General features: G+C 42.5%; 1 protein-coding gene across 5 annotated transcripts in view; it reads right to left on the bottom strand.

Annotated features, from left to right (window-relative positions):
- The window catches only part of LOC109431392 (acetylcholine receptor subunit alpha-like), a 681325-nt gene that overhangs the window by 12055 nt on the left and 656452 nt on the right, over nucleotides 1–12818 (bottom strand). The window lies entirely within an intron of this gene.

Genomic DNA, 12818 nt, shown 5'->3' with positions numbered 1-12818 from the left:
GAAATGTATCATTAAGTACTGATGCTAAAGGATTACCAACATTGCCAGTGCTTCCTTGGGAAGCACAATGACACGGATATTGAACCTAGCGTCTACGTCATTAAGGTTTAGTCATTCGGGGCGTGCTGTTCGCGAAGTATCGCACAATAAGTAAAAATCACAACGACGAACAATTCAAGCAAAAATACCCAGCCGCTGTCGAAGGTATTACTGACTGTCACTACGTGAATGAAATGCTTATCAGCGTGTAAGACGGAAGAAGAAGCCGTACAGGTGTCTACGAAAGTTAGAGAGATCCACAAGTAGGAAGGATTTGAAATGCACAACTGGTTGCCGAACTCAACGCGGGTGCCAGAAATCCTGAAGGAACCAACAACGAAAGAGGAGCACTTCAGCATTGAACAGGAGACCATGGCCGAAAAAGTTCTAGGTATGTGATGAGAAACCAATTCGGACTGCTTCACGTACAGGCTTTCTTCACGCCTAGATTCTGGACTATTATCCGGAGACTGTCGTCCCACTAAACGTGAAGTTCTACGAACACTTATGATGCTGTTCGATCCGCTAGGGCTGATTGATCGCCCACTTCAAGATGTTTGAAGAAATTTGGAGATCGTCAGTAGACTGGGACGACGAGAAGATAGGCAGTTCGCTAAATGGTCGCAGTGGTTGAAGGTATCGCCTCGTATTCCGGATATCAAAATTCCACGTTGTTACCGCGTATTAACCTCGTTTGCCGACGGTCTCGAGATCCAGCTACACACTTTCATGGACACCAGTGAAAATGGATATGTCGCTTCAGTGTACCTTGGGTCCCAAGAAGAAAAGACGATTGAGTGTTCACTAGTTGGTGCCAAAACAAGGGTCGAGTCATTGAAGTTCCTTTCAATCCCGCGCTCTGAGCTTCAGGTATGTATTCTTGGCTAAGGCTGAGTAAAACCATGTTGCAAGCCCTCTCCGTTAAAGTATCCGGAGCCAAGCAAGCCAACACGGAGAAAAAAATAAAGTGATGTCAATCATATTACGGTCCCGAACAAGCATATTTGTGCACTGACTTTTATATATTCCTTTTCTGAGATTGTATCGCGCATAATACAATAGGTCGAAGAATAATGGGAGGTCGAATTAAACAGAATTAAAGATTTGATTAGAGCAAGAAATATGGTTCATTTTAACCATATTATGCTTACATCAACTATATTTATGGTTGATGGTTTGACAGCTCACTTATTCTCATGGTGGATTCATGCATGTTTATGCTTAACTTGAACCTCAACTTGAGGGTTGAACTAACTTTATTGGATGGTTGGTTTAAGCATACACTGAGAATAGTACAAATGTTGTTCTTTTTTATTTCCAAAATCATTAAAAGCCGTATATTTATGAAAAACTCAAGGATGAAATTATCTCTTACATAATATTACGGATATTGGCGCTTTATTGACCTGTAACACTCAGTGCGAGGCAATTCGTAAACCATTGCATGCCTTTGCTAGACGTGGTGGAGACAAAAGAAATTCTATTTCTTCGCGCAATTTGCAGGCATAAACTATCATTCCCTTTAGCTGAAACCGAAGAAGTAAAACAGAATTGAAGTCGTTTCTTAAAATTTCCGCCGCCATGATGAACAAATTTATCAAAATCTTTGTGACTGAGTAGACAGCAGCCAAGAGGGTTCAAGTATCTATAACATATATTCTTGGTTTAAGCATTGGATGGTTGATCTTCAGTGACGTTGATCCAAACGAAATACAGGGGGTGGCCAAAATGTTTGTGATAGGCAACTTTTTTCTCCCACAAAAAAAATCAACGTGCGGTAACTTTTCATAGAGTGCATTAAAAAATCTCAAATTTTGACTGTTTATCAACCTGCTATATGTGTATCAGTGGTACAAATTTGAGCTCGATTGAGTAATTTTTCGCGAAGTTGGAACCGTTCGGGTAAAACACTATTTTTTAGACAACTCATTTTTGAGCTGTCATATCTCGGAAACCAGTGAACAGAATTGAATGAATTTTTTAACGTTTATCAACAATATATTGATACTTAATACAACGTTATAAAATGAAATATTTTTACACGGCGAATTAAGTTATACTGGGTTGAAATTTTTACCCATATAGAGGAAAATAAGTCAAATTTACAATACCACACATAAATTACTAAATGTGTTCTTCCTTTAACTTAAATTGGCTCCAATATATCTGATTAATGATAACTTGAGAACAGAAGTGAAAATCTTTGGACATCAACACTAAAATTTATTAACATTGGCTTAAAAAAAAACATTTTTTCGAGAAAAATCCAAAAAGTGTCAATCCATGATAACTTTTTTCAACGTTCAAAAAGTATCTATGTTTTAATAGTTTGTGAAGCATTTGTATATTGTTAGTGTACGTTCAAAATATCATTCAATTCGGTTCACTGGTTTTCGAGATATGACAGCTCAAAAATGAGTTGTCTAAAAAACAGTGTATTACCCGAACGGTTCTAATTTTGCGAAAGATTAATCAATCTAGTCCAAATTTGTACCAATGTTGCACATATAATAGGTTGACAAACAGTCAACATTTGAGATTGTTTGATGCACTCTATGAAAAGTTATAGCATGTCGAACTTTTTTGTGAGAGAAGAAAAAGTTACCTATCCCAAACATATTGGCCATCCCTTGTATATGGCTGGTGTAAACATCAAATCATTGTAGATCAACCATTTGAAGCTATTATACCAAGAATCTCGTTGAAGCTTGGTAGAACTATGGGAAAAGTTATATCGAGCAGACAACATTTCTGTCCGTGAACGCATTGCAATGCAAAACCCGCGCGATAAGCTTATCCCAAGGGATAAGCGTACGCTTCTCGACACAGCTTCTTGTAGCTATTCATATTGTTCAGTATATGCTCCTATCTGAAAGCGGTTCTTGTCGCTCGAGGGTTAAAGTTATTTTCTGAATCTAGGACAGCTTACACGTATGGTTATGAGCGTCCTGGACGACGGCGAATTTTCATCTAAAGTTTCTTCGGCGTGGTAGCACTACACTGTTACTGTGTACCGTTCTCAAAGTCCTCTGCAAAGTGATCCTTAACTGGATACTGTAACATGTGCATGTCCCATAAAATTGAAAAAAATATATATAAATTATGTAAATCGTTTTGTGTTAGGAGTTAAATTTATTATTGTTAACTTTTTCCAATAAAATGCCCAATTTGTACACCGTCGTTGCATCCAGGCTTCCCAAAAGTACCGCATCATGATAGCATTTTGATGGCTGTCACACTCTTATTCCCATGACAGCCTTGTGAATGCATGGTTCATGACAGCCCACAGAATAAAACCGAAGACGGCTAATAACAAGACAGACATCTACCCTCTTGCTCCATATACTTTGGGAGCTACAAGCACACTAGCGCCGCGAACGACTTCAGGGAACAACATCATGAATGAGTGTGTGTGTGATGCTACAATTTCCGTGTACGTATTAGCATGCACACGCACACAATCATGTTTTAATGTTCCTGTGAATCGTTGAGATCGTCTCAACCATGTCGCCTGCGACAGGGAGGGAGCTGTCTGTCTTGTTATTAGCCGTCTTCGATAAAACTCATGCGACCTACAACATCATTGTCGGGAACTGCTCACATTGTCTGCTTTCGCTGTGCGTTCGTTCGCCGATGACAACCTCGGCTCTAGCCCAAACCGTCTCTCCTTGGCTGGACATGAAGTGACGAAAATCGCTGCGCTCGGCCTGAGCATTTTACTTCTGTTGAACGTGTCGAGTATCGTGGTATATCGCACGCTCAAAATTATCGACACGTTTCATGTATTATGTATTTTTTCAAATAGAGAATATGTACCTGTAAGTCTTATTCTAGTAGAGTATTTTGCATAGCATTATTTTTTATTGACATGTGAAATGCACTGCCATGTTTTCAATATAAAAGAGAGTTGAATCTCACATCAGTGGTATATTTTAGCCAGATTACAATTTTGACAAACGCTGGCACAAACTTCTTTTCGCCCCTGGGGCATCTTGTGGAAGGCATATCATGTTTGTAAAAAAAATATGTATTGAGCACAAATTTTGTGAATAATTTTTAGCGTTAAGCCATGTGCTCCCGTGACAGCCTATGACACCCTTTACGCGACAGCCGGCTTGGTTAGCCGAAGATTGTCATCGCCATGCGGCCAACAATACTCACGGAACTACAAATCAACCCAAATTTAAGTTGTTTTGACGCAATCCCGGTCTTCCGTGGAATAACTCAAATTTGCGTCAAACAGCGAAAGTGGTGAGTGAGTAGTTCTCGTTTGAGAGCGGCAAAAAAATTAACCCACTGGTAAGTTATTTTCACCCAACGGAGGTATCAAATGACGCAAATTTGGGTTAACTCAAGAAAACCCAAATTTGGCTTCTTCCACGGAAGAGCAGCGGATGCGTCGGTGCTTCTCTCTTTGTTTTCGACAACATTGCGGTGGGGCGAGGGAGAAAACAACCCAACTTTGAGTTAAAACTTAAAGCAGTTTAGACTAATTTGAGTTTTTAAAACTTATTCTTTGGGTTTTAATATTTTTCCGTGCTCACGACGTTTCCCACTCGGCTCGATACGACTCGAGTATGCAACTGTCAGGCAAGCAGCCGAAGCAGCGGCTGTTTCAATACATCTTTCGCTCATGCGTGTGCGTGCTGTTGGCGATACATTTCTCACTGATGGTGTTGCACACGGTAACGAGAGATGGTCTGCACACATAAGAGAGTGTCGATTCAGCCTTGCGCGGGCTGTTGCGAGAAGGATGTACATTTGGAAAGCCTGGTTGCATCATTCCCCCCACACGCGCCCATAGAGTGCAATAAAAATTCAATTAGACGAGTGAAGCCAGCTTGATCCGGGTCCGAGCCCAGAGTCAGCGAAACGGGTATCTTTGGTTTGAGCGCTGAAAGCGATCAGGTGTGTGCTCCGAGTGTTAGAGAAGAAGCCATTAGTACTCTAAAAACCAAAAAAAAAAGAGTCAAGTAATTTTGTAGTGCGACGAAGAGGCTATCGTTGTCCCGCGAACCCGTGATTGACCAGTGGACGCGTTAAGTCCCCGCGGCGCGAAACTGTGGAAGTGAACCGTTGAAACGGAGTGATCCTCCACCCGCGACTCGCGAGAGTGGAAGTGATTCACACGTGGTTGTGATTAGGGCCAGGTAAATCAGTGGCGGCAAATAGGGCGACAGTGTTCATACGGGTGAGCTTCAAGACCTCCGAGAGCCTGTGATCCGCGAGTGCTCAAGAAATCCTAATACCAATCCGAACCCTGACCTCGGCTGAAGATAATGTCTTATCGTCCTCATCCGGACGACTACGTTAGTGCGCGAAGTGGGTGTGTTCCAGCCAACGAAACGACGACCAGCGACCAACGACGGTGTGGGCCATCGTAGATCCCCCCAACCTCACTCTCATCAGGTTAGGTGCCCCTGGGGTGAGACCAGGTAAGTCCATACTCTATTCTTCTATTAAGGCCTAATGTCTACTTACAATACAGGAGAAGATTGACGCAACTCACCAGCGGCAGGATTTCGTGCCGGACGACCCTGTGTGGACCATATTGTCACGCTCCGTATCATTCTGGAACAAATCAATGAATTTCAAGAGTCTTTCTACCTGGTATTCAATGATTACGAAAAAGCTTTCAACCGTCTTAATCACGGAAACATGTGGGAAGCCCTCAGGCGCAAGGATCTTCCTGAGAAAATCTTCGGTCTCATTGAAGCACAGTACAAGGCATTTTCGTGCAGAGTACTGCACAACGGTGTTTTGTCCGATCCCATCCGGGTCGTTGTTGGAGTGAGGGAAGGATGTATACTATCACCGCTACTGTTCCTCATCGTAATCGACGAGATCCTGGTAGGTGCTGGTAGGTGCGATTGACCGTGAACCAAATCGTGGATTGTTGTGGCAGCCCATTACCGTGGATCACCTGAATGACTGCAAACTGGCTGATGACGTTGCTCTCCTAGCTCAACGGCGCTTTGATATGCAGAGCAAGCTCGATGATCTTGCCAATCGCTCCTCAGCGGCAGGTCTTACCATCAACGTCAACAAGACCAAATCGTTGGATGTAAACACGGTCAACCCTTCCAGCTTTACGGTAGCTGGGCAATCAGTGGAGAATGTTGAAAGCTTTCAATATCTTGGTAGCCAAATGGCGGCCGATTGCGGCTCCAAGATCGACATGGGTGTACGGATCAAGAAGGCGAGGTCTGCCTTTGCGAGTTTAAGAAATGTATGGAAAAACAATCAGATTAGTCGAAGCATCAGAATCCGAATTTTTACTCGAACGTGAAATCTGTGCTGATGAATGCCAGTGAAACTTGGCGTGTATCACCGGAAAACACTCAACGACTGCAGGTCTTCATCAATAGATGCCTGCGATATATAATTCGTGCATGGGGACCTTACAACTGGATCTCCAACGTGGAGCTCCACCGTCGATGGCATCAAAAGCCGATAGCGACAGAAATTCGGGAGTGAAAGTGGAGGTGGAACGGCCACACTCTACGCAGAAGCAGGAACGACATCTGCAAACTAGCGTTAGATTGGAACCCAGCAAAACATCACAGCAGAGGCAGAACCAGAGGCTCATGGCGGCCCAGCTTCAATAACGAAATCAAGCAAGTCGACAGAAATTTGATCATGCCACAGGTCAAGGTGATGCCTGGCAATCGCCCAGGATGGAGATCTTTCAATTCGGCCCTCTGCACCACCGTGGATGCCCAGGACTGAAACATGCAACGTGGTAGCACTAAACGACTACACGTTCTTGTTACTGCTTTCGTACTTCTACACAGTGTTTGTAACGGGAATGCAGAAAAAAAAAGATCCTTATGGTCACAATGATATTTTTTCCTATGAACAGAAAAACGGTTAAGTCATGGCCATCTTAAAAACGCAAAAATGGTTTAAAATGTAACTAGCGATAAAATTTTCCTTGGCATTTAACTAACAACTTAATCAATTTCATTTTTTACTGTTTCATGATCATAAATTAAAAAAAAAAGCGATAATATAAATAAATGAGTCAATTATTCGATTGACGTATTTTCAATTATACTCCACCCCGTATTTGATTGATGGTATGCCATTTACAGTTCATTTCGCTCAATGGATCAACATTATCGTTTAATTCCCATTGGAAGACAGCCGTAAAGTCATCTCATATCATCATGAGATGATTCATGATGTGTGGCTGCTACTCAGTTTTTATAACACCAATTAATTAACGGAAGTTCACTTCGACGATCTGCCACCAACCGATAAATAATGTCATAAAAACTTTGTCAACATGAACGAACATTTCTGTCCCGTGGAAAACAATACCCATGGAACCATGAATACAGTATTTGCACGAACTGTAACCAAACTGCCAGGAGGGATATTCATTGTGACTAGTGCCAAAAAAGGGAGTCAAACTCGCAGAAAGGTCAACACTAATTGCTATGCATCAGCCCATTCACACCGTCCCGATTAGAAGGCGGGAAATAATGTCATTAAAATTATTTCCTCATAAAACCAACCTGAGGTTGGCGGAGAAACTTTCTACTAAGCGGCTCATGGATGGAACGCTCCGAACCTTGGCTTAGGAACATTTTATTGCGGCACAGATGTGTGGAACCGTGCGAGTCCTATCACGTATCCGAAACTAAGAAGGCAATCCTAATTCCTACCGAAATGGGTTGTTTTGTGTGTGCATAGCTCGAACGAGGGCGTATCCGCCTACGGAGTGTTAGATCCCAGCTGAACATACCGTAAACAAGACACTTATCATTTAAACAAACTTTGGGACGACGTTTCTCAAGTGCTGGAGTAATTTCATGCATCCTTTTATCGCCAGACGCACGCACATAGCTTGCCGTCTCCTGGTGTTCCGAGTGAAGGTAAGTGTGACTTTCTCCCTGACCGGATGATAGACTTGTGCTTGTTGGTTGAACGATGTAGGAGATGATATTCGGTATTGATGGGAGAACGTTAAACGTTGCATAAAGAGTCAATTTTATACATTAGTTACGGTCCGTAACTTACGGAGTTTTTTACCAGAAGCCTGCCTGGGCATGTGATGTGAGGTTTTCGCAAGCATTTACGAAGAGGACTTGCGATTAGCAGCTCGATACGTGGAACTACTTATCTCTTAAATTCATAGAGAGCACCTGGATCCTTTCAAATCTACTGAAGATCCGCGGTTTTGGAATCGTAGAGCTGCATGAGGTATGTTGAAGAGGATCTATGATGCGAATGTTCACAGTAACTAACAGAGCTGTGGCAAAATAAGCGAGCTGGGAATAGCTTTCATCGTTATGAGGAATATGCAGCGGCGCGTGATCGATTGATGGCTGATCGACAAAAAAATGCAGGTTGATAATCAACCATAGGAGACCCAAATGCTCTGGTAAGCCAACAGGAGGAATTCATACTGACGATATGAAAGTTCAACGATCACCAGCTGACGAATGAAAACGGTCTACGGTTTCGCCACCTCCAAGAACATGGTCATACACACTTAATTTAGAATGCCGAATCTTGGTTTATGAATGCCGAGATTTGCACAGCTGAATAGTCAGCTTAACGTTTTGAGGAGATCTCACCTTAAAAATGCCGAGAATCAGTATAACACCCCCTGTTGCTAAGCAACCTACCGTCTTGATAGCTGAATCTAGGATAAAATTCAGAAACCGAGATTTGCACAGCCGAGCTTCTTTCTACACAGTCTCCCTTATGTTATTCTTACTCAAGAAGTTGTAGAGTGCAATATTAAGTAAGGTACACCGGGGCAAGTTGAAACGGGTGGGGCAAGATGAAACAGCGGGTTAACATGATGTTTTCTAATGATGATAAACAATTTGATCATCATAAAACATAGTTTTTGATTCAAACAATCTTTTGGCGAAAGATATATTTAAAAATTGTATTGAAATCTATATCAAACCTTCGCGTTTCATCTTGCCCCACCCGTTTCAACTTGCCCCGGTGTACCTTATATGGTGCAAGTAAATTTCACCGTTCACCGTTCGATTATGAAGGCCATATTGGTGGCAAACTACAAGGTAACCTACAGGGATAGACGGAGGCTTCATGTCGTTGCATCCTTCTCCGGTGTAAGTTGATAAGGCTTAGTTCATGGGCGGTAAAACTGCAGTGCACGCAGTATGAGCTCTTCATTACCGCAGTAAGCAGGTGATGTGTCGCCAAAAAGAGTGGGTAACGAAGTCCACAGCTGCAGGACTACGCACTTCACTTTTGCGGGTAGAACAAAAAGAGCAACGGAAGCTATTGCTATTGACAAACATTCGCAGAAGCGTGTGAGGCAGCCATCAGGTGAGGAGCTACCAGGTGGTGCCCGCAAAGTTAGGCGGTTGTTAATTTCGAAAGTCGGCAGTAATGCTGGTAAGTTGAACCCCGACCAGGCGTCCCGGAAAGCTGGGAAGGGTGGGCCTGAAATAACCAGCCCGTCCCGGATCGAAAGGTACAAGAGGAGGATGACGCCCCTAACCCAAAATGCAGCGGAAGAAGAAAAAGAATCCGCAGGTGCTGGAGTGCAGGGACACCAGATCTAAGGAAAGTAAGAATGCAGGTGCCAAGCGCGTGAGGAAAGACGCACTCGTCATCAAAAAGACACCCCAAGAAACAATTTTTGCTTTAAGAAATGTTTCTCAAAGCAACGTTATTAAGCTGCAAGTCGTATTATATTTGAATAATTTTGAAATAAAACTGTTCTTCAACTCTTGTTCGCCCAAAAATGAGAATCTATTCAACATCAACCGTTATATAAGCACGATTAAATGAATGTTTATCCAATGATCGTTCATCGATTGTGAAACTCTTGTTTACACAATTTACACAAACATCATAAACTTTTCTTCAACGTTTATTGAACAATATTGTATGACACCATTTGTTTAATCATTTAAGAATGGTTTTAGAAACCATTATTGTGCATTAGCGGCATAGTGCATAATAACAAGCTTTCTTCGATATTTATTCCACCATAATACAATCAAAACATGCTGGGGCCGTGATACAACTCACGAAATTTATTTCTATTAATAGATATGGTTTAACAATTGCTACAAAAACGATTCTTAAACGTTTCTTCAATATCATTGTAACTATAAAATAGCAAAAATGATTTAACTTTCTACATTTGTATTGAATCTGGAATATTTCTCTCTGATTATGTACCCCCAACATCGTAATTTTATTTCATTTTATGAGACAAATCACATCAATGGAAAGACTCGAACTCTGGACCTTTGGGTTCACACTCGTCTGCATCCGCTCTGCTTCAATCTGAATTACATGAATCGGCAAATTTCAGCAGTATATAAATATTCAATCCCTGAGTCGAATACATATGCTACTTAAACATTGCTTAAATGTTTTATTCAACTAATTATCTTCATGAACATTGAAGCTGATCAATGTTGGAATAATTGTAACCGCAACGTTTAATCATAAGGCATGCATGCTAATTATTTTGCTAGTCCGTCAGTAATTCACGGTGTTGTGAGTGAGATTGGTATCTCTTCGAACTTTTGATTTATTTGAACGCCCAAACAAGTGAACTTTGTTTTATTTTCACTGCTTCTGTTTTGTGTCGGGAGAAGAATGTGTAACGCTTGTGTATATCTCCAAGCAGCTATAAAATATGGACATAAGGAAGCTGAGCCCGGTTTGACCGGTGCCACCAAAGTGGGTACCAAACAGAGGAGCCACCCAGGATTCAATTCAGCTGCATTTTCCGGTGTTTTTGTTGCTGATTTTGCTGTCGTTGGAGCGGGTAGTGTAAAAGGTGAGTCAGAATGTTTGTGATAAGGGTGAAAAGTGAATATTTTGAGCTGCTGCAAGAAGTTTGTTTGATCTTCGAGCTTGTAGCCGCGGATGCTTTTCTTAGGCTCCTAATCAACAATCGTGTTTACAAAAAGGGACAGGGCGAACAACGATAATTAAGTGATACAGTACCACTGCTAATCAACGTTACTTGAATAAAAGTGTAACATTTGTATTGAAGAAACATGATAACAACTTGTTGTTAAGCTATATTAGTGTGCTTGAATAAAACGATCAAGCAAAACTTGTTAAACTTCAAATAAGCTACTTGTTCGATTGATGATCATATGTGGAATAACGGCATCTAATACGTCGGAAGCAGCTTGTATTCTATCATTATTAGAGCACTATTAGACAGATGATGTGAATACCTAAGCAACTGTCTGTCAATTTTTGTACCATTGGTTATTCAATGAGCAGAAATATGTTTAACAAACGTGCAGTTTTCACTGCATGAAACATTTATTTGCCATTTTGTTCAACATTTACTCTTGTACAACTGGCGGCGCCTTTGTAGCACATTTGATCAACTGGCATGCTTATTAATGATTTTGAATTGTTACTTGGGACTTCACCGTCTTCAACCAGAGGTTGTACAGACTGAACAAGCACTAACATATGACAACGGACAACACACATAACACCCAGTGGCCCAGTGGAGAATTTTCCGTTTAACGAAAAGTTTTCCCCGACTGGAGCGGGAATCGAACCCACACGCCGAGGCTTACGAAACGTCTAGATGACTGACGCCTCTAGCCGCACGGTCACGAAGCCCACGAACAGTCCGAACAGTCAGAATACTCGGAAGTCTTAAAGGCGATGAGGAGCGATGCCGAAGTCGTGGATCTGTGAGCCGAAATGTGCAGTATTGGACGTACTTGTGCGGGTGAATTGATCCTAGAGCCCAAGCGCGACAAGGAGCGTAAGGGCGCTGCCTACAAAAGTCTGGTGGAAGAGGTCCTTGGCGAGGGTGTCGAGGTAAGGACTCTCACAGGAGGTTTGCTTTAGGTGTCTGGAACCAGGAGACAAGTTGTTGGTACTGCGGGTACTGCGCTCCACTGTTCGCAGTCGCCTTGATCTCGTAACGGAGGTAAGAAGTGAGAACCCTATCGCCATTGTCGAAGGCCGTTGACGAAGTTGTTGGTCAACTCAGATCTCCTGCGCTGTGCAAAAGTGAAGCTGTGAAAGATTGTCAAATTAGAAGCGTTTCCTGGATAGATAGCAGCGTTGCAGAATTCAAGTTCAACAAAGCATTCGGGAGCGGTGCCGGTATCAAACAAGTTACACAAATTATCTGCTTTTGTCAATGAGGAAGGATTGGTTTGAATAAATGGTCGTATCAGCACCGCTTTCAAACTGCCGAACGAAGATAAGTATCCTGTGATACTGGCTCAGAACCATCCAATAACCTTTATTTCGTAGATTTTTATCACCGCCGGTACAATCATCGAAATCAGGAGACAGGAGTCAACGAACTTCGACAGGTCGTCTAAGTTCCAGGCCTTCGACGTCTGATTCGCAAGGTAGCTTCAAGGTGCCAAATGTGTAAGGTGCTCAACAAATCGCTGAGTTCCCCTCAAATGGGACCGATTCCCAGGGCCAGAGTTGAGGGGTTTGTCCGACCCTTGTATGTGTATTTGACGGTTCATCGCGAGGAGAGGTGCGCCAGGGGAGCTGTATTCCGATAAAATGACACCAATTTTCGTGGTGCCGCAAGTGAGCTCCAGAAGCAGATCTTGATGCCAACCAAGACTGCGCTGAGACGTTCACGAACACCGCGACCAAATGGTACTTCAAACCATCAGTTGCACCCCACATGGGTTGGGTGTGGGAACGACTTGTGCGCTCAGGAAAAGTTGCTCTGCAGTCACTGAACTTCGCACCGAAAGTTCCTGCTGATGAAACCTTTGATACGATGCCCAAGCAACACACATGTTATAATAGAGTTACGA

This window comes from Aedes albopictus, chromosome 1 (assembly GCF_035046485.1).
Source record: "Aedes albopictus strain Foshan chromosome 1, AalbF5, whole genome shotgun sequence".
Lineage (NCBI taxonomy): Eukaryota > Metazoa > Arthropoda > Insecta > Diptera > Culicidae > Aedes > Aedes albopictus.
Note: the sequence above shows the minus strand (reverse complement) of the source record. Positions and strands in the feature narration are given on the sequence as shown.